This window comes from Salvelinus sp. IW2-2015, linkage group LG20 (assembly GCF_002910315.2).
Source record: "Salvelinus sp. IW2-2015 linkage group LG20, ASM291031v2, whole genome shotgun sequence".
Taxonomy (NCBI): Eukaryota; Metazoa; Chordata; class Actinopteri; order Salmoniformes; family Salmonidae; genus Salvelinus; species Salvelinus sp. IW2-2015.
In genome coordinates this window covers 59,524,840-59,551,942 of record NC_036860.1, presented here as the reverse complement: position 1 = coordinate 59,551,942, position 27,103 = coordinate 59,524,840, and the positions used below count along the sequence as shown (strand labels likewise).

At 44.2% G+C, this 27,103-nt stretch overlaps 2 pseudogenes; one reads left to right on the top strand and one right to left on the bottom strand.

The window, feature by feature from the left end:
• The window catches only part of LOC111980030 (catenin delta-1-like), a 49,382-nt pseudogene extending 33,141 nt beyond the window's left edge, over nucleotides 1–16,241 (bottom strand).
• A 9,712-nt stretch (nucleotides 16,242–25,953) lies between these two features.
• The window catches only part of LOC111980029 (equilibrative nucleobase transporter 1-like), a 23,361-nt pseudogene continuing 22,211 nt past the window's right edge, over nucleotides 25,954–27,103 (top strand).

Below are 27,103 nucleotides of genomic sequence, written 5' to 3'. Positions count from 1 at the left end.
AACAAGCAGGCAACACCATTATCCAATTCAGTCACCCAGACAACACACTATCCCATTCAGTCAACACCAACTATCATTCAGTCAACACCAACTATCCATGTCAGTCCCAACACCACTATCCCATTTCAGTCAACACCACTATCCATTCAGTCAACAGCCACTATCCCAATCTCACCAGACTCAACACCACTATCCATTCAGTCACACCACCACCATCGTCAACACCACCATCCCATTCAGTTCAACACACATCCACATTCAGTCAACACACACATCCCATTCAGTCAACACCACGCATCCCATATTCGTCAACCCCACATCCATTCAGTCAACCAGCACACCAATCCCATTCAGTCACCACACCACCCCCATTCAGTCCCAGCCACTATCCCATTCAGCTCAACCCACTATCTCATTCAGTCAACCGCCACATATCATTCAGTCCCAACCCAGACAACACCACTAATTACACCCATTCGCGTCAACCCCAGACAACACCACTATCCATTCAGTCAACACACTATCCATTCCAGTCAACCAGACAACACCACTATCCCATTGTCAACCCCAGACAACACCACTATCCCATTCAGTCAACCCCAGACAACACCACTATCCCATTCGGATCAACCCCAGACAACACCACTATCCATTCAGTCAACCCCAGACACTATCATTCAGTCAACCCAGCAACACACTATCCATTCAGTCAACCCAGACAACATATCTCATCAGTCAACCCAGACAACACCACTATCCCATTCAGTCACCCAGACAACACCATATCCCATTTGGGCCAAGCAGAAATACAGTAAGTACAGAGTAGACAAACAATCCAACAATTGATGAAGCGAATGAAAAAAACATGAATGGATGGACAGAATGGGTGAGTCATGGAGGAGGATGAGAGACCGGTTCAGAGCAACACTGCAGCCAGCAAGACAGAAAGAGCCTCGGAGAGAGCAGGGCGTGTGAGAACCTGTCAGTGGGTTGTCAGTTGGCTGTGTGTGTGTCTGTCTCAGTGGGGTTCTCAATGTGTGTGTGTGTGTGTGTGTGTGTGTGTGTGTGTGTGTGTGTGTGTGTGTGAGGTTTATAAACAGGGTGAAGACCAGGCACATTCCAACCCTGTCTGTTCTCCAGAGATACAACACTGACTGACCAGACCAACCCTGAGAGACGAGACTACGTGTTTTACGTGTAGTGTGTTAATCAAATGCCTGAGGGTGGTAAAATGACACACCTCAGTGTGTTTTCTTACCAGACAGTGTGCGTACGTTCACAAGTCATCTAAAGCTATGTGGTCACTACGTCCAGACAGGGAAGCCTGACACAGTCAGACACTAAGCAGAAAGTGGACATGTAAACAGTAACCTAGACCAGGGATTGGACAAAACCCAACCGGTTATGAATCAAGCGGGCAGCGGTATACTATTTGTAAAAATAAAGTGTATTTTCCCTCCTCTGTTCTCCCTTCTGCTCAGTGTACACATGCAGCTCTTCCTTCAGAATAGCACCAACAATGACATTCAGTAGCCACTAGCAGTGCTTGTATAATGTTGAGCTGGATTTGCCTGTCTTTGCCATTGGTTTATGTTCATTTTCACACGTTAGCATTTAGCTAACAGCTAACATTCTCAAACTAAATACTKCAATTCTACTATCTGAACGATCTGTAATATTCTGACCACAGGATCAGCCATGGACTGGGATCATTAACACTGAAAATWCGGTATAATGTTTTATCACATATGAGCCTTAGGAATGTCTTCTAGCCAGGTTTATAATATGACATTTCTCTCTAGCCTATATGAGAATTTCACATGTCAACACCGAACTGCCACAAAAACAATTGTACCACAAGTCTGCTGCAATGCGTAACTGCAAAAACAACCAGAGGTGGGACCAGGCTACCTTCACATGGCATGCACATCCCCAGAGATGACCTGGGGGRAGTTAGACACAAGGCTGCGTCCACCATGGCCTGGGACAGAGGCCAGACTGACAGCATTAGGGATGGAARCGGACGGTCATGATAGGGCGGACCAATGATGGCTACAGGAAGGGTTGACCAATGATGGAACGAGAAGGGACGACGGTAAGCCGGTTGGGGTGAGGCAATGGGTGACACCATGGGGGCCAAGATTGCAAAATTCTGTGAACTTCATGAAAAATTTCACAGGTTTTCCGGAAATCCTCCAATTTCCTGCTTATTCCCTCCTGGAAGATATCGGAATGTTGCAACCCTAACGGCAGCTATGGAGGCGACGGCATGGATAGTTACAAGGACGGTTAAACGTGATGAAACAAGGTAGGACGAAGTGATGGAATGTGTGATACCATGATGGCTATGGGGGTGATGGATGATCCCATGAATACTATGGGGGTGATGGATGATCCCATGAATACTATGGGGGTGATGGATGATCCCATGAATACTATGGGGGTGATGGATGATCCCATGGGGGCGAGGGCTTTACCTGTAGATTGGGGGGAGGGCGTGGGAGGGTGCCTCCGCACCTCCTCTCCTCCTCCAGAGCGCGAGTCAGACGCTCAAACTGACGCTCCTGCTCCCGCACGGAGGCCAGGAGAGAGGCTGCACTCTCACACTGCTCCATTCACACTGAGTAGAGAGGACAGGACAGGGTTCAACCACCTAGCACCACACTGAGTAGAGAGGACAGGACAGGGTTAAACATCCTAGCACCACACTGAGTAGACAGGACAGGGTTAAACATCCTAGCACCACATGAGTAGAGGACAGGACAGGGTTAAACATCCTAGCACCACACTGAGTAGAGACAGGACAGGGTTAAACATCCTAGCACCACACTGAGTAGAGGACAGGACAGGGTTAAACATCCTAGCACCACACTGAGTAGAGGACAGGACAGGTTAAACATCCTAGCACCACACGGAGTAGAGAAGACAGGACAGGGTTCAAACACCTAGCATCACACGGAGTAGAGAGGACAGGGTTAAATCACCTGCACCACACAAAGAGGAAGGACAGAGTTTAACCTGACACACACAGAATAAAGCGTTTTAAACCACATTCCATACTCCGTTATATTCACACACATACACAGAGAGACACAGACAGAGACAGTTAACCCACAAAACACACATTACAGTGATGCTGTACAGAGAAGCAGCAGGGCGCCAGGATGCTAATCACCTCCACACTTAAGATGAAAGCACGAGAGAGAGGGAGGAGAGGACGAGAAGGAGAGAGAGGGAGGATAGGAGGGAGTTGAGGAGATACAGGAAAGAGAAGAAGCAGAAACAGAAGGAAATATGTTGCGTTACAATAGGAGTGTGATGACTGGGGGTGAGAATCACATGTTCTTAGGGAAGGGCTGTGGCAGGTGGTGCTCGTTAGCACCTCTAGTCTTCCACAGAGGCAGGTGAGAGCGAGATAAAGAGAGGAGAGAATGAGAGTCAGAGCGAGAGAGAGCACCACGGGTTCTAGAAGTCTATTCTGGGCCCAGAGTTTACACCCATCAGCTCCTGGCTGAGCCCAAAACAGAACCAGAAACTAGAACGACAGTAAAAGACGGAACAGACCTTTAAAGACACAGTGCAGTGAGAAACATGATTTTACTGTGTTTTATATTCACACTATGGAGGTTGAAATAATACTGTGAAAATCATAATGCCCTTTTAGTGTAAGAGCTGTTAGAAAAGACTGCCTGGAATTTCAGCCTGTTTTGGTGGGATGGAGTTTGTTAATAGACCAATAAAAAAAACTCTGCCAATAAGAGCTAGTTCTGAGTTTCCCCCTCCCCACTCCCAGACAGCCCTAGATACATTCTTGCTTGAGAAATGACTCTTTGCTAACAAGCTATTTTTGTTTCTGTTTGACCATTTGAATTGAAAACAATCACAGCAAGGTACTTAATTGTTACCCACAAAATTATTAATATTGAGAAAACAGCTGCATTGGACCTTTAAACAAAATTGTCGAGGAGCTTTGTCGAGGAGCCAAACGTAGCTAGAGGATTCAGGACAGAACACTTGGCCTAACTGGACCAACCATAAACCCACAGAGATTAACCTCCTGGTCAAGTCTTGGAAAAATCTGTAAAAAAAAAAAATAGGTCTGAAATAATTTCACTACTCAAATAGTATCATGAATCTTTGTCAGATATCCAGATATTCAAAATACATGTTTTTTTTTTTTTAAACATACGTTTTTAACCTGAGCTCTTCTGCACGGGAGATAGGCTGGCACTCTATTGCTGCTGCTGCGGATGGCGGTTAGTAACATATGAGAAGGGAGCGAGCAGACGGAGGAAGAGGAGAGACTCTATTGCTGCGGATGGGCCGGTTAGTAACGTAGAGAAGGGAGCGAGCAGACGGAGGAAGAGGAGAGACACCAAGGCAACTCAGCTACAGCCAAGACTAGCTAACTGGTAGCAGTCACAATGTTCTTCATCATCATACAACGTATCATCATAGAAGTCCCTGTCTTGGATAGAGTAGCCTAGAGAAGAGCCAGCTTACACTGGCTGTACAAAACATTAGGAACACCTTATAATATTGAGTTGCGCACCCCCTCGTTCAAAAGGCACATAAATATTTTGTCTTGTCCATTCACCCTCTGAGTGGGCACTCCATGTCTCAAGGCTTCTTTAACCTGTCTCCTCCCCTTCATCTACACTGATTGTATGGGATTTAACAAGTGACATCAATAAGGGGATCATGACTGTCACCTGGATTGACCTGGTCAGTTTGTCATGGTAAGAGGTGTTCTTAATGTTTGGTACACTCAGTGTAGATAGCTAGGCTAATGCTGCGGCCAAATGCTGCACTTCCACCCCAAACCCCATTCACATAAAACAGCAGCCTACCTGTTGGTTCTAGCTTTCTCCCTCTCATTTGGCTAACTTTGAATTGGGTAATGTTATTCCGTCTAGTGTTGCATTAGTGAACCCTCGCTCCACATTGAGCCTCTTTGATTGGCCAACATAAACAACAAGCTACACAGTGAAGGCTACCGGTCGACTACCAGTCTGTGGCGTCATAAAAACTAACCTACATTGGGGAAAAAAGTGTTTTATTCAACTAAGAATTTGAAATGTCATGGTATATTCTTGTATGTAACAATGTCACATGGATATTAAAATGTCATTTAGAAAAAGTTTTTTTCCCCATGTTAAAATAGCCCCCCCCCCACAGAAAGAATTCACAAAATGTCATACTCACAAAAGTATTACAATCCTAACGTCCGTTTGGATATTTGAATAACCGTTCACATACCTAGTTCAAAACATAACCGATTCAGACCCACATCAGCCTACATGGAATCAGATCCTTGTTGAGCTCTAGTCATACCGGAGGACCAGCCATCCAAATCATTTTCACCCTTGAATCCTGTCTCCAGTCAGCCACTGACAGTATTCATTAGTGTACAGTAGCAACCCCCCACCCAGTCTGCAGCTGTCTGTGGTGAGTGGATGAACAAAGAGACGTGTATTACAGTAGGTCTGGTATCTGGTCATGGTGACATGAGCTTTATCCTTGAAAACTAAAAACAGAACATCAAGTTTCAGTGAACTTGTTTAATCTCTTTACCCAGCCCTTCTCTTTCCGCTTCACACACACACTGTTTCCCCCCCCTCGTCTCTCTCTCTCTCTACTAGCTGGTCCTCCGCCCCCGTCTCTCACACACACACAGCACCCCGTCCGTCACACATTCCAACGTGAGTTCTGGCATGTCACATCCTGCCTCAGCTGTTCAGGTTGTCTTTGTGGCTAATCCTTTACTTTTTCATTTATCCACTCATCGGTCCCTCTCTACCTCTCTCTCCTTCTCAGCCCTGGAGTGGTTGCAAGGGCAAGGGGACTTTCTTTCCATTCCTCTAATGATTTCATATCTYAAATCAAATGTTATTAGTCACGTACACATATTTTGCTGATGTTATCGCGGGTGCAGCGAAATGCTGATGTTTCTAGCACCAACAGTGCAATAATACAGAACACAAAACAATACACACTAATCCAAAAAATAAGAAATATAAGAACTAGAAAGAATGATAAAAGTTGGCCTCATTTATCAGCAAACATATGTTCTAAAGCAGGCTAATGCATTTAAATTGGGCTCATGGGTTTACACTGACAGGGACAAAACACTTCAGATGGTTCAGATGGGTAGCCTTGTAACACATACAGGCCTCAAATTTCCCAGCGGCATTGACGACCCCCTTGTGTGGCCGCAACGCCCCCGAAAATCCATGCCTTGCAGCCAGTGTCCGTTRTGCCCTTGGGCTGAATATAATCATTATAATTCCCTTCTCCCAGCTGCCAACCGCCRTGCTCCAAAGCACCTCTCACTCACATGGCTCTCTCAGATATCTCAATTGTTATTAGCCAACGCCAGTCTCGTGACCGGGTCCTTCTCACAGGCATCTCAGCTCTGAAGTAGACTCGGAGTGAAGAAGGATCCATCAGGGATGCTACGGTGTTCCTCCTTCTTCTCCAATTCTGAGGATGTTAGAAGAACTGTCCACATTCACTTTTCATCAGACATCAAGATGAGTAACAAACAGCACAAGCACTAGCCTGTCAATTTACTTTCCCCCATAGTCCAAAAGTTGACCTATTCTATTGGTCAGATATTTATTTCTTGCACAGAATGGCAATCCCAAACATAACTTATTAGGCTATTTACTCACATGATACATTCCAAATTCCAATTAGCGAGAAAACACCGTTCTCCAAAGCACACCGAATAGTTTCATATGACAGAAATGAAAATATCCTTTAAAAATTCAGAAAGAGGGAAGATCTAAAGATGCAACAATTAGCATTGGTTGTTAAAAAGATTGTGTCTTTGGCTGCAGAGATGATTGTCCTTCTGGAAGGTTCTCCCATCTCCACAGAGGAACTCTGGAGCTCTGTCAGAGTGACCATCGGCACAAAAAGCTTATTTCTCAAAATAAAATGTACATCCCTGTTAGTGAACATTTCTCCTTGGCCAAAATAATCCAACCACCTGACAGGTGTGGCATATCAAGAAGCTGATTAAACAGCATGATCATTACACAGGTGCACCTTGTGCTGGGGGCACTAAAAGGCCACTAAAATGTGCAGTTTTGTCACAACACAATGCCACAGATGTCTCAGGTTTTGAGGGAGTGTGCAATTGGCATGCTAACTGCAGGATTGTCCATCAGAGCTGTTGCCAGAGAATTTAATGTTAATGACACAAACTATTTGCACCCCGCTTGTTGGAGGAGAAAATGYTGCTGGTTTAAAGCTTATTTTCTGCAATTATTCGCATTTTGGGTGCAGAGAAAGAAAAAATTATTTATATAGCTCATTTTCTTGCAATTCTATACATTTTGCCATGTCTAATGTCTATTCATGTGATATTTGAGTGACTCAAAATCTGTGCTAAAAAACAGATGACATGAACTAGTTATGAATAGCTCTGAGGTATGCAATGACTGACATGACAAGAGGATACCTGATGATGTACTACCCAATATCGAAATTTCACCTCGTGCATTCTACTATTACAACTTTTAAGAGTAAGTTGAAAGCCAGACTGAGTTTCTTTWWWAAAAAAACAMTGCCCTGGCAGATGGCCTTAGTGCCCTGGCAGACTGAACACCYTTTGAAGCCAAATGGCCATGCCCCTAAAATCATGTGCCAGATTTCTAGGATTCTAGGGCTGCGTTCAGACAGGCAGACCAATTCTGATGTTTTYCCCACTAATTGGTCTTTTGACCAATCACATCCGATCATTTCAGAGCTGATCTGATCAGATATGTCAAAGGACCAATTGTTGTGAGACACAGAGACAGCAGCTGTTCAGAGACCGGAGGTGAGACACCAGTAATATGAGGCTCTGTCATCCTCAATGTGCTGCATGTAATTTTGACCTCACTCAGCATGCCAGGTAGGGTTCTAGGATATTTCTATCAGCTGTTGAAAGAGACTGAAGGTGACCAGTTGGCTAGGATTCTAGGTTCTTCCTAGACTATCAGCTGTTGAAAGACTGAAGGTGACACCAGTGATATCAGTTGGCTAGGATTCTAGGTTCTTTGTAGAGTGTGTTCTTAGACACACACGACAGCTATTGAAACAGACAGCAGTGATATCACGCTCAGTCACCCTAAAGGCTGTTGAATGAGACAGCAGAGATAACACGCTGAGTCAACCTAAAGATTTGCTTGCCACCATGTATGGCTGTACTGTGGTGTTGTGTTTCTGTGTTATATTACGTTACTTACAGGCCGTGGAAATCCTTTCCCATTTCAAGGAGAATAAAGTGTCTAGCCTAGGCTGTATGCATATATAAAGATCTCTGAGCATCAGGCGTCATCACCATAATGCTGATGTTTCTAACAAGTCCAGTCCAGCGCAGGCCTTAAGTGCTGGTGGAGGCCATCGTTAGCCCCTCCATTATTAAAGCCGTTAGCCCAGTGGTGAATCCTGTGTGTCCACTGATGGGATAGCATGGGTATTAGACAGCTAAGCCATTTACTGCTCCCGACCCTACACAGTTCTCACACACAACTAACCCGCCAATGTGCACAATGCATTCTCAGTCAACACATGCAAGTAGGATTGTCGGTAAATACTACTAACTGCTCTAGATCAATGCCAGCAGCATACCACCCTGTATCCCAAAGCTGGCTTGCCCTTGAAGCTAAGCAGGGTTAGTCCTGGTCAGTCCCTGGATGGGAGACAAGACGCTGTTGGAAGTGGTGTTGGAGGGCCAGTAGGAGGCACTCTTTCCTCTGGTCTAAAATAAAATATCCCAATTCCCCAGGGCAGTGATTGGGGACATTGCCCTGTGTAGGGTGAAGGCTTTTGGACGGGACGTTAAACATGTGTCTTGACTCTCTGTGGTCACTAAAGATCCCATGGCACTTATTGTAAGAGTCAGGGTGTTAACCCTGGTGTCCTGGCTAAATTTCCAATGTGGCCCTCATATTGTCACCTTATCACCCCCAGCTTATGACTGGCTCATTCATCCCTCTACACTGTAACTATTCCCCAGGTTGTTTCTGTAAAGGAGAATGTGTTCTTAGTCAACTTACCTGGTAAAATAAGGGTTAAAAAATATATAAAAAATAAACCACACCTGAAGAAAATATCAAAAATATAAAATATTTTCTAAAAAAAGAGTCTCAGTGTGACCAGTTAAATCTCCAGATACAAAAGTCATCTCAATCAGTAGCAGTTATCAGGCCTCATGTCAGTGGAAGCTCAGTATGTTCCCATACTACATGGAAATAATAGTTTTATAGTGATTGGGTAGTAATATGCAAGGACCACACACACACTTGATTCCACAGTGTTTTACTGAGTGTCATGGCTGCTGTGTGGTAAAGCATTGTTGTGGTCTGGTCCTGTACTGGTGCTGTGTGGTAAGTATTGTTGTGGTCTGGTCCTGTACTGGTGCTGTGTGGTAAAGTATTGTTGTGGTCTGGTCCCTGTACTGGTGCTGTGTGGTAAAGCATTGTTTGTGGTCTGGTCCCTGTACTGGTGCTGTGTGGTAAAGTATTGTTGTGGTCTGGTCCTGTACTGGTGCTGTGTGGTAAAGTATTGTTGTGGTCTGGTCCTGTACTGGTGCTGTGTGGTAAAGTATTGTTGTAGACTGGTCCTGTACTGGTGCTGTGTGGTAAAGTATTGTTGTGGTCTGGTCGTGTGGTAAAGTATTGTTGTAGTCTGGTCCCTGTACTGGTGCTATGTGGTAAAGTATCTGTTGTAGACTGGTCCCTGTACTGGTGCTATGTGGTAAAGTATCGTTGTAGTCTGGTCCTGTACTACTGCTGCTGACTCAGACACATTTGAATGGCTGGTGACAGTTGGTGTGTGTGTTTTAACCTTGGCCTCAGTCCAAACACCACCAGTGCCACTCCTAGACTTCCGCCTATGTAACACCCCCGCAGGCAAACTAAATACTGGCCAGAGTATGGTGGCCTCTGAACACTGACACACACAGTAGAGGCACGTTGAGCAGTGCAAGACAGACCTTCCAAGATCCAACCAACAGTAAAAAGTTAGACGTTAATTCTCTGACTGGGGAAAAGGGAGTCAGATACACAGCAGTATGATGTCATGCTCAATCAAATATATGGAGGGAAGAGAATGTGAAATAGCCACGCCCGTTGTTTACATACAGGTAGAGTGGGTCATGCACACCAGTAAAAGTGACCAGGAAATGAAATGGCTGACATGTTCACTCTGAAAACCACCGGCAAATTTTTGTATTTATTTTTTTAACACCAAGTTAACAGTTCAAAATAAACACATCTCAGGTGTAGCGCCAAACCTAGGAAGGTGCAAATACAGTAAAAGCAGACTTCCGTGTGTCTGGGCCACACCCATAGCGTGACTTGAAAGGCTGTCATTACAGAGGTTCATAAATGATACTCCTGGCATAAAAGCACTGACTGTGTGCTGGAGCTGGCTACTACATTGCTAGGCTACAACTTTTTGAAATAAGTCACTTTGAAATAACTTCTAGTATGAACTCAACGACAGAGTCATCTCACAAATGACATTTGAGGGTATTTATATTACAACTACTGAAAGAGAGCATGTACTAACTCGTTCCCTCTCCTTCTCCAAATTTCAACTGTCAATGTTGACAAATGTCAAACATTTGGCTGTGTTGCGCTGGAACCCCCCAGCTGACAGCTAAGATAGTTTGACATGTGTATGTATGGTGCTCTTTTGATCAATAGATACTGGTAGTGAGGAGCGACAAACCATGGAACTGTAGCATACAATATAAGAGCAGAACAAACCAATGCATGGCCCTGGTCACGTCTGGTGGAGACCTGCATTGAAACAGTGTAACTGAGAAGGTGGCAATGGTCAAGTCTTGGGAAAATCTGTAAAAAATAGGAATGAGGTCTGAAATAATTTCACTACTCAAATAGTATCATGAATCTTTGTCAGATATCGATATTCAAAATACATGTTTTTTTAAACATACATTTTTAACCTGAGCTCTTTTGGCTGGCACTCTATTGCTGCTGCGGATGGGCCGGTTAGTAACGTATGAGAAGGGAGCGAGCAGACGGAGGAAGAGGAGAGACCCAAGGCAACTCAGCTACAGCCAAGACTAGCTAACTGGTAGCAAGAAGAGCCAGCTTTACACTGACTGTACAAACATTAGGAACACCTTATAATATTGAGTTGCGCACCCCCCGTGCGCACCCCCAAATATTTTTGTCTTGTCCATTACCCTCTGAGTGGCACTCATGTCTCAAGGCTTCTTTAACCTGTCTCTCCCTTCCATCTACACTGATTGTATGGGATTTAACAAGTGACATCAATAAGGGGATCATGATTTCACCTGGATTCACTGGTCAGTTTGTCATGGTAAGAGGTGTTCTTAATGTTTGGTACACTCAGTGTAGATAGCTAGGCTAATGCTGCGGCCACATGCTGCACTTTCACCCCAAACCCCATTCACATAAACAGCAGCCTACCTGTTGGTTCTAGCTTTCTCCTCTCATTTGGCTAACTTTTAATTGGGTAATGTTATTCCGTCTAGTGTTGCATTAGTGAACCCTCGCTCCACATTGAGCCTCTTTGATTGACCAACATAAACAACAAGCTACACAGTGAAGGCTACCGGTCGACTACCAGTCTGTGGCGTCATAAAAACTAACCTACATTGGGAAAAAAAGTGTTTTATTCAACAATATGTGCCAGTATGTGTTTACAAAGGCTACCCACACCACCAGTGCCACTCCTAGACTTCCGCCTATGTAACACTCCCCGCAGGCAAACTAAATACTGGCCAGAGTATGGTGGCCTCTGACACTGACACACACAGTAGAGGCACGTTGAGCAGTGCAAGACAGACTTCCAAGATCCAACCAACAGTAAAAGTTAGACCGTTAATTCTCTTGACTGGGGAAAGGGAGTCAGATACACAGCAGTATGATGTCATGCTCAATCAAAATATTGGAGGAAGAGAATGTGAAATAGCCACGCCCGTTGTTTAACTACAGGTAGAGTGGAGTCATGCACAAACCAGTAAAAGTGACCAGGAAATGAAATGGCTGACATGTTCACTCTGAAACCACGGCAAATTTTTGTATTTATTTTTTTAACACCAAGTTAACAGTTCAAATATAAAACATCTCAGGTGTAGCGCCAAAACCTAGGAAGGTGCAAATACAGTAAAAGCAGACTTCCGTGTGTCTGGGCCACACCCATAGCGTGACTTGAAAGGCTGTCATTACAGAGGTTCATAAATGATACTCCTGGCATAAAAAGCACTGACTGTGTGCTGGAGCTAGGCTATACATTGCTAGGCTACAACTTTTTTGAAATAAGTCCCTTTGAAATAACTTCTTAATGAACTCAACGACAGAGTCACTCACAAATGACATTTGAGGGTATTTATATTACAACTACTGAAAGAGCATGTACTAACTCGTTTCCTCTCCTTCCCAAATTTCAACTGGTCAATGTTGACAAATGTCAAACATTTGGCTGTGTTGCGCTGGAACCCCCCCAGCTGACAGCTAAGATAGTTTGACATGTGTATGTATGGTGCTCTTTTGATCAATAGATACTGGTAGTGAGGAGCGACAAACCATGGAACTGTAGCATACAATATAAGAGCAGAACAAACAACTGCATGGCCCTGGTCACGTCTGGTGGAACCCTGCATTGAAACAGTGTAAACTGAGAAGGTGCAATGGTCAAGTCTGGGAAAATCTGTAAAAAAATAGGAATGAGGGTCTGAATAATTTCACTACTCAAATAGTATCATGAATCTTTGTCAGATATCCGGATATTCAAAATACATGTTTTTTTTAAACATACATTTTTAACCTGAGCTCTTTTGGCTGGCACTCTCTTGCTGCTGCGGATGGGCCGGTTAGTAACGTATGAGAAGGGAGCGAGCAGACGGAGGAAGAGGAGAGACACCAAGGCAACTCAGCTACAGGCCAAGACTAGCTAACTGGGTAGCAAGAAGAGCCAGCTTTACCCTGACTGTACAAAAATTAGGAACACCTTATAATATTGAGTTGCGCACCCCCCGTGCGCACCCAAAATATTTTGTCTTGTCCATTCACCCTCTGAGTGGCACTCATGTCTCAAGGCTTCTTTAACCTGTCTCCTCCCCTTCATCTACACTGATTGTATGGGATTTAAAGTGACATCAATAAGGGGATCATGACTGTCACCTGGATTCACCTGGTCAGTTTGTCATGGTAAGAGGTGTTCTTAATGTTTGGTACACTCAGTGTAGATAGCTAGGCTAATGCTGCGGCCAATGCTGCACTTTCACCCCAAACCCCATTCACATAAAACAGCAGCCTACCTGTTGGTTCTAGCTTTCTCCCTCTCATTTGGCTAACTTTAATTGGGTAATGTTATTCCGTCTAGTGTTGCATTAGTGAACCCTCGCTCCACATTGAGCCTCTTTGATTGACCAACATAAACAACAAGCTACACAGTGAAGGCTACCGGTCGACCTACCAGTCTGTGGCGTCATAAAAAACTAACCTACATTGGGAAAAAAAGTGTTTTATTCAAACAATATGTGCCAGTATGTGTTACAAGGCTACCCAAACACCACCAGTGCCACTCCTAGACTTCCGCCTATGTAACACTCCCGCAGGCAAACTAAATACTGGCCAGAGTATGGTGGCCTCTGACACTGACACACACGTAGAGGCACGTTGAGCAGTGCAAGACAGACCTTCCAAGATCCAACCAACAGTAAAAAGTTAGACATGTTAATTCTCTGACTGGGGAAAAGGGAGTCAGATACACAGCAGTATGATGTCATGCTCAATCAAATATATGGAGGGAAGAGAATGTGAAATAGCCACGCCCGTTGTTTACATACAGGTAGAGTGGAGTCATGCCACAACCAGTAAAAGTGACCAGGAAATGAAATGGCTGACATGTTCACTCTGAAAACCACCGGCAAATTTTTGTATTTATTTTTTTAACACCAAGTTAACAGTTCAAATATAAACACATCTCAGGTGTAGCGCCAAACCTAGGAAGGTGCAAATACAGTAAAAGCAGACTTCCGTGTGTCTGGGCCCACACCCATAGGTGACTTGAAAGGCGTCATTACAGAGGTTCATAATGATACTCCTGCATAAAAAAGCACTGACTGTGGTGCTGGAGCTAGGCTACTACATTGCTAGGCTACAACTTTTGAAATAAGTCACTTTGAAAAACTTCTAGTATGAACTCAACGACAGAGTCATCTCACAAATGACATTTGAGGGTATTTATATTACAACTACTGAAAAGAGAGCATGTACTAACTCGTTCCCTCTCCTTCTCCCAACATTTCAACTGGTCAATGTTGACAAATGTCAAACATTTGGGCTGTGTTGCGCTGGAAACCCCCCCAGCTGACAGCTAAGATAGTTTGACATGTGTATGTATGGTGCTCTTTTTGATCAATAGATACTGGTAGTGAGGAGCGACAAACCATGGAACTGTAGCATACAATATAAGAGCAGAACAAACCAATGCATGGCCCTGGTCACGTCTGGTGGAGACCCTGCATTGAAACAGTGTAAACTGAGAAGGTGGCAATGGCATCGCCGTTGGACTCTGAAGTCTTTCTACATAACTTGAGTGCGCAAATGAAACAACCACGCCTGACTCTACCCCACCCATTGGCAGGCAGCCTAGCGGTTAGGAGTGTTGGGCCAGAAACTGAAAGGTTGCTTGTACAAATCCTGAGCCGACTAGGTTAAAAATATGTCAATGTGCCCTCGAGCAAGGCACTTTACCCTGATTGCTCTTGTAAGATACTGGATAAGAGCGTCTGCTAAATGACTATGTAAACCCATCCTATTCCAAAACGTGCCAAGACCCACAAAACAGGTTATTCTCTTCCTCTCCTCCCCCTTTCCACCTTGCTCTCATTGTGAATATATCAAAGAAATCCAAGACATGAAAGAGGGAGCCACGCCTTCATAACAGAAAAGGAAAAAACACAAACACGGATGGTGTTGGACAATTATTACTGTACACCGCCATGTAATGTCAAGTAGTCGTTTGTACACCTTGCAGGTGTTTCATGCATTCACCACATAAGGTTACATCTCGATTTATCCCATCCTTTCCATATGCATTTCTTACAAAGACTTTGGCAAATATGACAGGAGATAAAGCTTAGGACAGAGCAAACACTTCCTAAAACATGTAACGTTAGTTAGCTACCTTGGCTAGTCGAGAACAACTTCTCACTAGAGTCATTAACGCTACACCACTGCTACACATTAACAGCATGAGGGGGGGAAGACAGCAAAAAGTCCCTCTACACATGACGGTGATGTAATAGAGACCTATGATAAAATGACTAACGTGGACTTTGACTCATATTTCGTGAGCGGGATGGCCAACGTCCGTGACGAGGAGTATCTGTTAGCTCACTCTCCCGAAGGGCTTTGACCTAACGACTACAATATGCCCAACTTACTGTCTGCCGGAGTCAGTGAAATACATGGAACTTAAGACCATAAAATGCTTGTTAGGTAGACAATTTTGATAACTTCACATAGCTCAATTGCTTTTGTTGGCGCAACGTTAGGTGACAAACGTCACACTCGCTCTCAAGCAAACGTTAGCTCGTTGTGGTTTGCTAGCAGAAACTAACTTAGCGAGCTAACGACGATTGTTTTATGCTAATGTTAGCTTATTAATAGGTAACTAAGCAAGTCGCTATTATTGGACGTAGTGCAATGAGTGCAAAACAAACAGTCGAATACAGTAGCTATATTATAGCTAAGCTACAAATTCCCAACTGTAGACATCTAACGTTAGCTACCCAAACTACAACACCGCTAACGTTAGCTAGCGACCGCTTGCTAACTAGCTAACGTTAACTCTTTTTTTGTATACGTTCAGACACTTAAATAAAATGATTGAAAAACAATGTATTGAATTACCAATTTCGGGTGGTTCTTTTGTTGTTTTCATGCAAGTCCCCAGACGTTGTTTGAACAGGGATCCAGGCCTATCGAAACACACTCAGATTTCCAACTGCTGCGGCTAGCAAAGTCGTTGCAATTCCAATTCTGGGCGTTCTTAGCCCACCTCACGACCGAGTAGTGAAGTCGAATTTCCCCTATTCACCAAATAGCTTTACCTAGATTACACAAACATGGGTAAACTAACGCTGAAAGTGAATAGCTAAGCCCCCTTGACTGTGTACTCTTTTAGAACCAACCTAGAATAGATAATAGGTATGTTCACTGCTCTTCCCCCTTCTTCCGACAGTTTTTCCTATTTTCCCTTAGTGCGAGATGACGAGCACACACACAGGATAGGGGATGGGTTCTTTACCGTAATTACCATTAGTTGCGCATTTACCCAAAACCAGCATGCATTGTAAGTAAGTGGTTTATTTGATAAAAATACAATACACACGAATAAAGTTTTATTTACTGAATCAGTTAAATGGTTGTACTAGGCACTGATAACATACAGTTTATTTGATACAAAAAAACACAACAATATATATTTAATTATTTACACAAGCATGAATTATTTTCTACATCAATCAATTTTTGATTTAGTGCACTTTCATACCAGGGAAAGTACCAGGGCACTGGTCAAAATGGGTGACATTTGCGACACAACCATAAATTCGTAAAAACACAGGTTATGGGATATAGGATACATTAATTATGCAAAGCTCACTAAACTGCAACATGTGTACAAATCTGTAATTCAAGAAAAGAGCTATGAGTAAATATTGATGAGAAAGTTGCCAAAATATGAAATTAAAATCACGTATCATTTTTTTCATCATATACATTTTCTCTACTACCCCTTTCTTTCTCACACCCCCACCAGTCCCAGCTAGTATCTGATCAGGTTTTATATACAGGAAATGACTCAAGACGTACTGTACTCAGAACTGTGGAATTACCTATATCTTTACATTAATTATTCTGAAAATCTGTGTGTGTGTGTGTGTGTATGTGTGTATGTGTGTGTGGACAAACTGGAGAGATATTAAAGGTTAGAAATGCATCATCCCCCCACCCCGACTGATGTCCATTTCCTCATTTTGTGGAATTATCACGAAATTAGTCAGTGGAAATGACCTATATCATAAATAGCTTATTCTGAAGATGCGTGTGTGTGTAACCTGATCTTGAGCAGTGTGTTGAAAGACTTGCCTCCTACTCGTCCTCTTCCTCCTGTCCTCTGGGCTACTCTCACCTCTCTCTGCCAGCAGCCCTCCCTCCTGGGGTGCAGGGGCTACCCCTCCATGCACCGCTATCCAGCTCTCTGTTGACACCTACTGACCTAAAAGAGACAGCACCAGGAGACTACTGTTTACCGAAAGGGGATCTCACACAACACACACACACACGCACAACAATGACAGTCCATCTCCCAACTAGTTCGTATTCAGCCTCTATGCATAAATCTTTTGTTTACCTGACTCTTGACTTGCAGAGCAGAAACATAGCTGTGGTGGTCAGCAGCACTATGACCAGTCTGATGATGACAGCTGGCAGAGGAGAGGCTGGAACAGAGACACRTATTGGTTAGCATCCTAGTGATTAGCATCAGAACCATCTGTGAATCAGAGTCTGTCAGTTAAAGTTACGTCTGGTTCATGTTCAGGTACCTGTTAMGGTTAGAGAGASKARCTCACTCTCAGAGGAGAAGTTATGAGAGAAAACATCATTCTTATAAACACAGCTGTAGAYTCCTTGGTGGGAGTCATCTGCCGCAGGGAAGAGGAAGGCAGAAGAGTGATTGWCAGCTGGCTGGGTCTGGGTTCTGTTGATCCCGGGGAGCATGAGGAGGAAGGATCCTCCTGGGTACTGTGGCTGAGTGGAGCAGGTGATGGTGAAGCTGTGGCCCCATAACAGCTCGGGWCCCRGGTAGCCCCTGGACACCCCTTCCGTTGAGACAYTCARGGAGATATCAGGCTGGACCAGGRGATCTGGAGAAGAGGATGGAACATCTAATGACTTTCCTAATTTAGGATGTGATGACATCATCGATGTGGAAGTAAGTGTAAGTGATTAATAACACCCTCCCTCACAGAGCAACACAAACAGATACCTACCCTGTTTATGAGGTTTATTGTTATTCTATTTCAAAGATGAAGGGCCTACAGCAACTTATAGACCTGAAAGACAGTAGCAGTTCTGATGATCCCAGGGAGCGTGAGGAGAAATTGAGGATTTCTATTTGATTAATTAGTCAAGTTTCTCTGATAGTTTGGCTCCATTTACACRATCACGGAAATAGTCAAACACACAAAACAAATATTTTYCCAGAGTATCAACACAATGCTGGAACCTGAAACCTGAAAATTGTCTGTAAAATGTACTATCAATGGAAACTTCTCCTCCTCACTTCGGAAAGCTATTAYAGCARGSACAGCACGTGACTCAGTAAAAAAACAAACATCTTCAAACCATCTAACCAACAAGTCTTACCTGAACAGACCACACCGGCATCGCCTCCGTTGTGAGAAAGCTTCCGAAGCCAGCGTATGAGTATGGGCATCGACGCAGTTCAGACTCTGATCCTCTGCATGAAAAATACATCTGTGTGACTAATCCAGATCCTCTGCCAAAGTAACTGCCTCGTGTTGCTGAAACTGCAGAACCACAGTCCAGCTGTCTGCCACAGTCCAGCTGTCTGCACACAGTCCAGCTGTCTGCACACAGTCCAGCTGTCTGCCACAGTCCAGCTGTCTGCCACAGTCCAGCTGTCTTCCACAGTCCAGCTGTCTGCACTCCACATTTGCTCCGTTGATGTCCCAGGTCTACTGTCTAAATACTGAGCTGTAGCCTACAGGCCTACTGTCTAAATACTAAGATGCTGTTAAACTACGGCTTTACTGTTTAAATATTGGGCTGTGCCTAGTCTGTCTATTGACTGAGCTGTGCGCTAGTTATGTCTGATATCTGAGCTATAATGCCTCAGGTCTTCTTGTAATACTGGCTGTAGCTACAGGCCTACCTGTCTATATACTATAGTGTAGCTACAGGGCCACTGTCTAATTCTGAGCTGTTAGCCTAACAGGCCCTACTGTCTAAAACTGGCTATACTTACGGCCCTACCTGTCTAAATATGAGCTGTAGCCTACAGGTCTATGTCCTAAATACTGAGCTGTAGCTAAGGCCTATGTTCTAAATACTCAAGCTGGTTTTCTGACAGCGTCTACTGATTAAATACGTGACGTTATTGTCCAGCTACGTCTAATACCTGTGTTAGCTACAGCTACTGTCTAAGATTACTGAGCTGTCGCCTAAGGTTTACTGTCTTAAATATGAGCGCTATGGCCTACAGGTTGCTGTCTAATAGTGGCTGTAGGCCTAAGGCGTTGTCTAATACTAAGCTGTAGCCTAGGCCTATGTCTAACATATGCTGTGCCTAAGGACTCTGTCTAACTGACTATAGTTACCGGCCTACTTGTTAAATATGGCTGTAGCTACAGGTCTACTGTTATACTGGCTGTGCTTTACGGCCTATGTCTAATATAAGCTTTTTTACGGTTTACTGTCTATACTGAGTTGCTCCGGCCTTGTCTAATTGGCTGTAGCTACAGCTTAGCTGTCTAATCTGAGCCTGTGCCTACAGATCTATGTCTTATACTGAGCTGTAGGCCTAAGGCTACTGTCTAAATATGGCGTGTAGCTACGGCTATGGTTATCTGAGTGTAGGCTACAGTCTACGTCTAAATATGAGCTGTGCTTACAGCCTCTGTTATATGGCTGTAGCTACATGTCTTACTGTTATACTGAGCTGTAGCCCCCCCGATAAGGTCTACTGTCTTACTGGCTGTGCTCAGGTTTCTGTTTATACTGAGCTGTAGCTACACCGCATATGTCTAAAATACTGGCTTAGCCTCCTAGTCATACTGGAGCTGTAAGTCGGTATGTCTAACATACTGAGCTGTAGCCTACAGGCCTACTGTCTTAATTATGAGTGAGCCTACAGGCTATGTCTATACTGCAGCTGACTCGCTATAGCCTACAGGTTGGCTATTATTTAGTTTATGTCTCTTCCTGGCTGATCATACGCTGTTCTAAATACTGGCTGGAGCCTACAGGCTCTCTGGTCTAAATACTAAGCTGTAGCCTACAGCGCTCTACTGTCTAAATGATGCAGCTGTAGCCTACAGCCTACGTTAATATTGAGCTGTAGCTACGGCTCTACGTCTAAATACTGACGCTGTAGCCTACATCGTCGTACTGTCTACAATCTGAGCTGTAGCCTACAGGCTATGTTAATACTGAGTGCTGTTTTAGGCCTACAGGACCCTGACTGTCTAATTACTGACTTAGCTACAGGCCTACTGTCTAAATACGAGGCTATAGCCTACAGTCTACTGTCAAATACGCAGCTGTAGCCACAGGCCAGTTAAATCGTTATGGAGCTGTAGCTACAGGCCTACTGTGCTAAATTACTGAGCTAGCTAGACTACGGCCTACTGGTCTACTCTGAGTTTACCTCGCATGCGTAATATGCGTGACCTACAGCGTCTACTGTCTAATACTGCAGCTTAGCCACAGGTTACTGTCTAAATACTAGCTGTAGCTACAGCTTCTCACTGTCTACGATTGACTAAGCTGTATGCCTACCGGCCTACTGTCGTAAATACTGCTAGCGTCTAAGCTACTGTCTTACGGGTAAGCCTCCACCTACTGTGCTAAACTGAGCTGTAGCCTACAGGTCTACTGTTCTAAAAATCTGACTGCTTGCCTACAGGCTTGTACTGTCTAAATTACTGAGCTGTAGCCCTACGACTGAGTAGTGACGAACTTAGCCCACTTCTCATAGTGACGCCTCGCTGTCTTCAGTCTCACTTTATGGCTTGCCTTCTGTTTTACCTCGGTTCACCTTAGTTTGATCCCAGTTTTAAACAACAGAGGAGTTGCTCAGAGACAGCCCTGTGGTGGAAATTTACCCTATTCTAATCCAACTGACATCAAGATCCATAGATTAATGACTAGATAGTTAGTCTAAATGTGAGATGGACATATTGTGGTTATATCTTTCAGAAGATTATCCTACCTCTATATTGGGTGTACGATTGTTTCCAGTAATCATAGTTAAGATGGTCCATAAGCCGTAGCCTACTGAGATATGGCGTATGACGTGATCTGACTTTACTGTATTCATAGTTGAACTCAATTAAGCCGAGTAGCCTACTGTATATTTGGATACTGAATCCTGATTTTATGTATAGCGTAGTTACGTCCAATAAGCACTGATATATGTAAGTTAATCGAGTTTAACAACTTTAGCAGAAATTGAACTCAGTTTTCGAATTCATGACATTAATCTAGTAAAATCCCTTGTTTAGGTCGTTAGGATCCACTTTATTTTAAGAATGGTGAAATGCGAATAAAGTAGAGGATGATTTATTTTCGTTTTTTTTGGTTTACGAGACTGGGTCCAAAAAGTTACATAGACTCAACTTAGTATGGGTAGATTGCATTTAATTGTTTAACTTGGTCGATACGTTTCAGGTAGCGCTTCCACAAGCTTCACAATAGTTGGGTGAATTTTGGACCATTCTCCTGACAGCTGGTGTAACTGAGTTAGGTTTGTAGGCCTCCTTGCTCGCACACTTTCTTCAGTTCTGTCCACTATTTGCGATAGGATTGAGGTCAGGGTTTGTGATGGCCTAATCCTTGATTGTTGTCCTTAAGCCATTTGCCCACTTTGAGTAGTGCTTGGGGTCATTGTCATTTGGAAACATTTGCGCAAGTTTTAACTCTGACTGATGTCTTGAGATGTTGCTTCAATTATCCACATAATTTTCTCTGCATGATACATCTATTTTGTGAAGTGCACCAGTCCCTCCTGCAGCAAAGCAGGCCCACAACATGATGCTGCACCCCCGTGCATCACGGTTGGGATGGTGTTCTTCGGCTTGCAAGCCTCCCCTTTTTCTCTAACATAATGATGGTCATTATGGCCACGTTCTATCTTTGTTTCATCAGACCGAGGGAATGTATCTCAAAAGTACGATCTTTGTCCCATGTGCAGTTGCAAACCTTAGTCTGGCTTTTTTGTCGTCCTGTCCCCAGTCCGCCTGGCCCTGCTGCTATTCCATGTTTCAACTTTTTGCCTGCGGTTATGAGCCTACCTGTGCCGCCTTGTGTTTTCTATTTCTTTAATGATCGGCTATGAAAAGCAATGACATTTTATTCCTGATTATATGTGACCATGTTGTCATTTATACATTTTGGAAATCTTGGCTCTCTTCTAATTCTCTTTCTCTCTCTCTTTCTCTCTCTCGGAGACCTGAGCCTGGGGCTTGCGTCGGGGCTGCCGGGGCGTGATGGTCCTTGCGTCCCCAGTCCACCTGGCCTTGCTGCTATTCCAGTTTCAGCTGTTCTGCCTGCGGTTATGGAACCGCCATGTCCCGGACCTGGTTTTCAACTTTGATGATCGGCTATGAAAGACAACTGAAAATTCGGTGTTATTATTTGACTGCTTGTCCATTATGAACATTTTGAACTATCTTGGCATTTCTCTGTATATACTCCACCCAGCACAGCCAGTAGAGGATGGCCACCCCTCATAGGCTGGTTCCTCTCTAGGTTTTTCCTAGGTTTTGGCCTTTCTGGAGTTTTTCCTAGCCACCGTGCTTCTACACCTGCATTGCTTGCTTTGTTTGGGTTTTAGGCTGCGTGTCTGTCAGCACTTCGAGTATTAGCTGATGTCGAAGGGCTATATAAAATAAACTTGATTTGATTTGTTTTATGGCGGTTTGGAGCAGTGGCTTCTTCCTTGCTGAGCGCCTTTAGGTTATGTCGATATAGGACCTTGTTTGATCGTGGTATTAGATACTTTTGTACCTGTTTCCTCAAGCCATCTTCACGGGGTCCTTTGCTGTTGTTCTGGGTTGATTTGCACTTTCACCAAGTCATTCATCTCTAGGGAGAACGCGTTTCTTCCTGAGCTGTATGACAGCCGGTGGTCCCTTGTGTTTATACTTACGTACTTTGTTTGTACAGATGACGAAGTACCCTTCAGGCATTTGGAAATTCTCCAAGGATGAACCAGGACTTGTGGAGGTCTATACTTTTTTTGTGGTCTGTGTTTGTTTCACATGATGTAACCAAAGAAGGACTGAGTTTTGAAGGTAGGCCTTGTGAATAATCCACAGGTACACCTCCCCATGCTCAATTATGTCAATTAGCTATCAGGTTTCTAAAGCCATGAATCATTTCTGATTTCCAGTGTGTTAAAGCCAGTCAATTTGTGGTATGTGACTTCTGACCATGGAATTGTGGATACAGTGAAATAATCTGCTGTAAACAATAGTTGGAAAAATGACTTGTGTCATGCACAAGTAGAGTCCTAACGACTTGCCAAAACATATGTTGTTAACAAGAAATTTGTTGAGTGGTTGAAAAACGAGTTTTATGCTCAAATTCAGTGTATGTAAACTTCTGACTTCTTACTGATTTTGTAGCCTAGGCTACCTAAAGAACACAAACCCTAGTCTGCGGCCTACTCCGTTCGATTACGAAGAGAGAATAGGTTGGTTTTTCATGTATGTAGCCTAGTGATATGAATTTGAACGTAAACCAAATGAGACTATATGGAGGTGAATGTTTTATTAGGTACTTTGGATGTTTATTTAGCTTTCTGATGTTTCAGACCTGTTTGCAGGATTCAACTAGGCCTACATGTAGCCTATTCAAACCAAATGTTTTTTAGAAACTGCAAATGTATATGACATTGTCATGACATCTATTATCAACAGCTGTTATTGTTGCATTTATGCATTTATGTCTTCAAAAAAAGATTTGCAGTTTGAACTACAGTAAAAGTGCAGTAACGGCAGTGGACTGTGGTATTGTGGAAGGTCAGTATACAGATACTGCAGTTACACTGCAAAATTATTGCATTATTTTTTATTATTTTGGACGCAGTGATGGAGAACACTGCAGTTATACTGCACTCTGACTGCAATATTTTTCGTCAGGGGTGTGTTCGTGTTGTGTGTGTGTTGTAAAACATAAAGATAACAGCAAGAATTCATGACGATAACAGAAGTATTGGATGTGGTAAAGATTAATGTTAAACATGCAATAATTTGGATACCCAACACCAGACTATAAACAAAAGAATAAAACCATATTCGTGGAACCTTTGATAACATGTAGCTGTTATGTGTTCTGACAGTCGGATGCAGTTTGAGGACGACCTCACCGACAGGTCAACAAGACTTACTCTAGCTGTGTTGGACTGTTTGTTCTTAAGGGCTAGTGGACAGAGCGCTAACTGTTCACATTTGTTGTATAGCGAGAAGCAGGTATGTGGGTGTTAGGAAGGTACGTAGCATCATTTTTGGGACTACCACCACTGAAGCCAAGCGCTTTCCAAAGAACTAATGGAGCTAAGTTAGAGGATTGGATTGACACGGAAGCCCCCCCCCCCCTCCCCCCCCCCCCTCCCCCCCCCTCCCCCCTCCCCCCACCCCCCCCCCCCCACAGTGAGCTTCCGTTAGAACGTGAGGCCAGTTAGAACAGTGAGACGAGTTGACAGTGGAGTTTAGAACCAGTGAGCGGTTTGAACCAGTGAGCCAGTTAGACCAGCTGAAGCCGGTTAGAACCAGTGAGCCAGTTGAACCAGTGAGCGGTTTGACCAGTGAGCCGTTAAGAAACCGCGAAGGCCAGGTTTAACGGACAGTTAGACCAGAGCATTAGAACAGTGCACGCCAGTAAACAGTGAGCCAGTTGACCAGTGAGCCAAGTTTGAACCAGTGAGCCCAGTTGAGAACCAGTTGCAGCAGTGCAGTGCCAGTGAACCAGTGAGCCATTGAACCAGTGAGCATCTAGAACCGAATGGCGTGTATGCCCATAGATTTTAATAACCAGTGAGCCAGTGTAGAAACCGTGAGCATTAAAACCGTTTGAGCAATTAGAACCATGGCAATTTGAAACGTAGCATAACCAGTGAGCCAGTTATTGACAGTGAGCCTAGTTTGTTAACATAGCCAGTTAGAACCGTGAGCCAGTTTGAAACGCAGTGAGAGTGGAAACCGTGGCCAGTAGAACCAGTGGCGTTTGAACCGTGAGCCAAATAACCAGTGAGCCATATTAGACCAGTTGAAGCCAGTTAGAACACGTGAGCTTGCAGTAACTGACCGTGAGCCAGTTTGAACCTGTGAGCAGGTTTGAAACCAGTGAGCAGTTGTGAACTCAGGAGCAGTTGAACCGGAGCAATTGACCAGTGAGCCAAATTAGAACCAGTGGTAGACCGCAGTTAGAAACAGTGAGCCAATTGTAACCAGTGAGCCATAGGAAGCCCAGTGAGGCAGTCGTTAGAACCGTGAGCCAGTTTGAACCATGAGCAGTTGAACGAGCGTTTGACTTTTTTGAGTAAGGCCAGTGACTTTTGAACAGTTGAGCCAGTTAGACAGTTGAGCCAATTGAACAGTGAGCAATTAACTAGTGAAACCAGTGCCATTAGCACCAGTGAGCCGTTTGAACCAGTGAAGCAGTTAGAACCGTGAGGCCAGTTGAACCAGTGGCGTTTGAACAAGGGACAGTTAGAACCAGTATGAGCCAGTTTGAACCAGTGAGCAAACTAGAACAGGTGAGCCATTAAACCAGGTGAGCCAGTTACAGTGGAGTTTGATATAGCTCAGATGAGGTCCAGATTGACTACAGTAGAGGAGTGTGTGTGTGTGTGTATTGTGTGTTGTGTGTGATGTGTGTGTTGTTTGTGTGGTGTGATGTGTGTGTGTGTTTGTGTGTGGTGTGTGTTGTGTGTGTGTGTGTGTGTGTGTGTCAGTGTGTTTGTGTGTGTGTTGTGTGTGTGTGTGGGTGGCATGTATGATCTTGGTGAGTATGTTCGCTTTTGTGCCCAGTGTATCTGGGTTAACAGTGTATTTGCTGTTACATAGCAATAAAGTTTCAGGAGCAGTGCCCTCTGTGTGTGTGTGTACTGTGTGTACTGTCTGTACTATCTGTACTGTCTGTACTGTGTGCACTGTGTGTACTGTCTGTACTGTGTGTACTGTGTGTACTGTGTGTACTGTCTGTACTGTGTGTACTATGTGTACTGTGTGTACTGTCTGTACTGTGTGTACTGTGTGTACTGTGTGTACTGTGTGTACTGTGTGTGAGAACCTAGTGCTATAGTGCCAGATGTAGTGAAAGAAAGGTTAAGCTTAATACTGGCTTTTTAATCCTGCTGAGTTCCTAATGGAACCCTATTCACTATTTACTGTAGTGCACTACTAGGGCCAGGGCTGGTCAAAGATAGTGCACTATATAGGGAATAGTGTGCCGTTTGGGACACAGTTGTAGTAAACATGACGGACTCACCTGTGTTCTCTAACAGGCAGTCAGGCTGTCAGTAGTTCTATTGAAGTTCTACTAGTTTGTGTTCATGTTCTACTAATTCTAGTCAAKRCAGATCAACACAGTGAAGTKTGAGGTAACTAGCTGCAGGGGGGTTCACTGCCCTCATTTCTTTTAGTACTTCATATTTTGGCGCTAGTCCCGCCTCATCTCCTCTTACTTTCCAAAAATACCCCTATGACTGAACAGGGGCACCGATGGTGTTGTCAGAAATTGAGGGACCCACCACCACTACTACCGAGCTTCACCACCACCCCTCTGACCAGCAACACAAAGTCCCATARGAGGAACCCGAAAGTGAAGCAGGAAGTAAGCGGYAGTGGCAGCAGAGAGCATGCTGGGGTGTGGGGGCGGGGCCAAGCTGCGCCACAGTTTGACGGTGGCCTCGGGATTCGTTGAAAACCTGTGTTTCTCGGGGATAGCGTACGGCTGGGCGTCGCTGGTGTTCATCCTTAAGAATGACGGCTACTTCAGTGACCTCTGTGACATCACTGCCAACGCCACCGACCCCGGTGACATTATCACGTTGTCAGGGGAGCGGCCCGGTGATAACATCATACAGTCAGGTGAGTCATGAGCTCGCACACACTTTCTCTCTCTCTCACACACACACAACCTCTTTCTCACACACACAAAAGCGACTGAAGTTCACAAAAGCTCTCTCCCCCATCCCTCCTCTCTCTCTGAGACACCAGTAGACAGGATGAACAGTTCTCTCTGGTCTCCATCCATCTTTCCTTCTCGCCCTCTCTCCCATCCCAAAATGT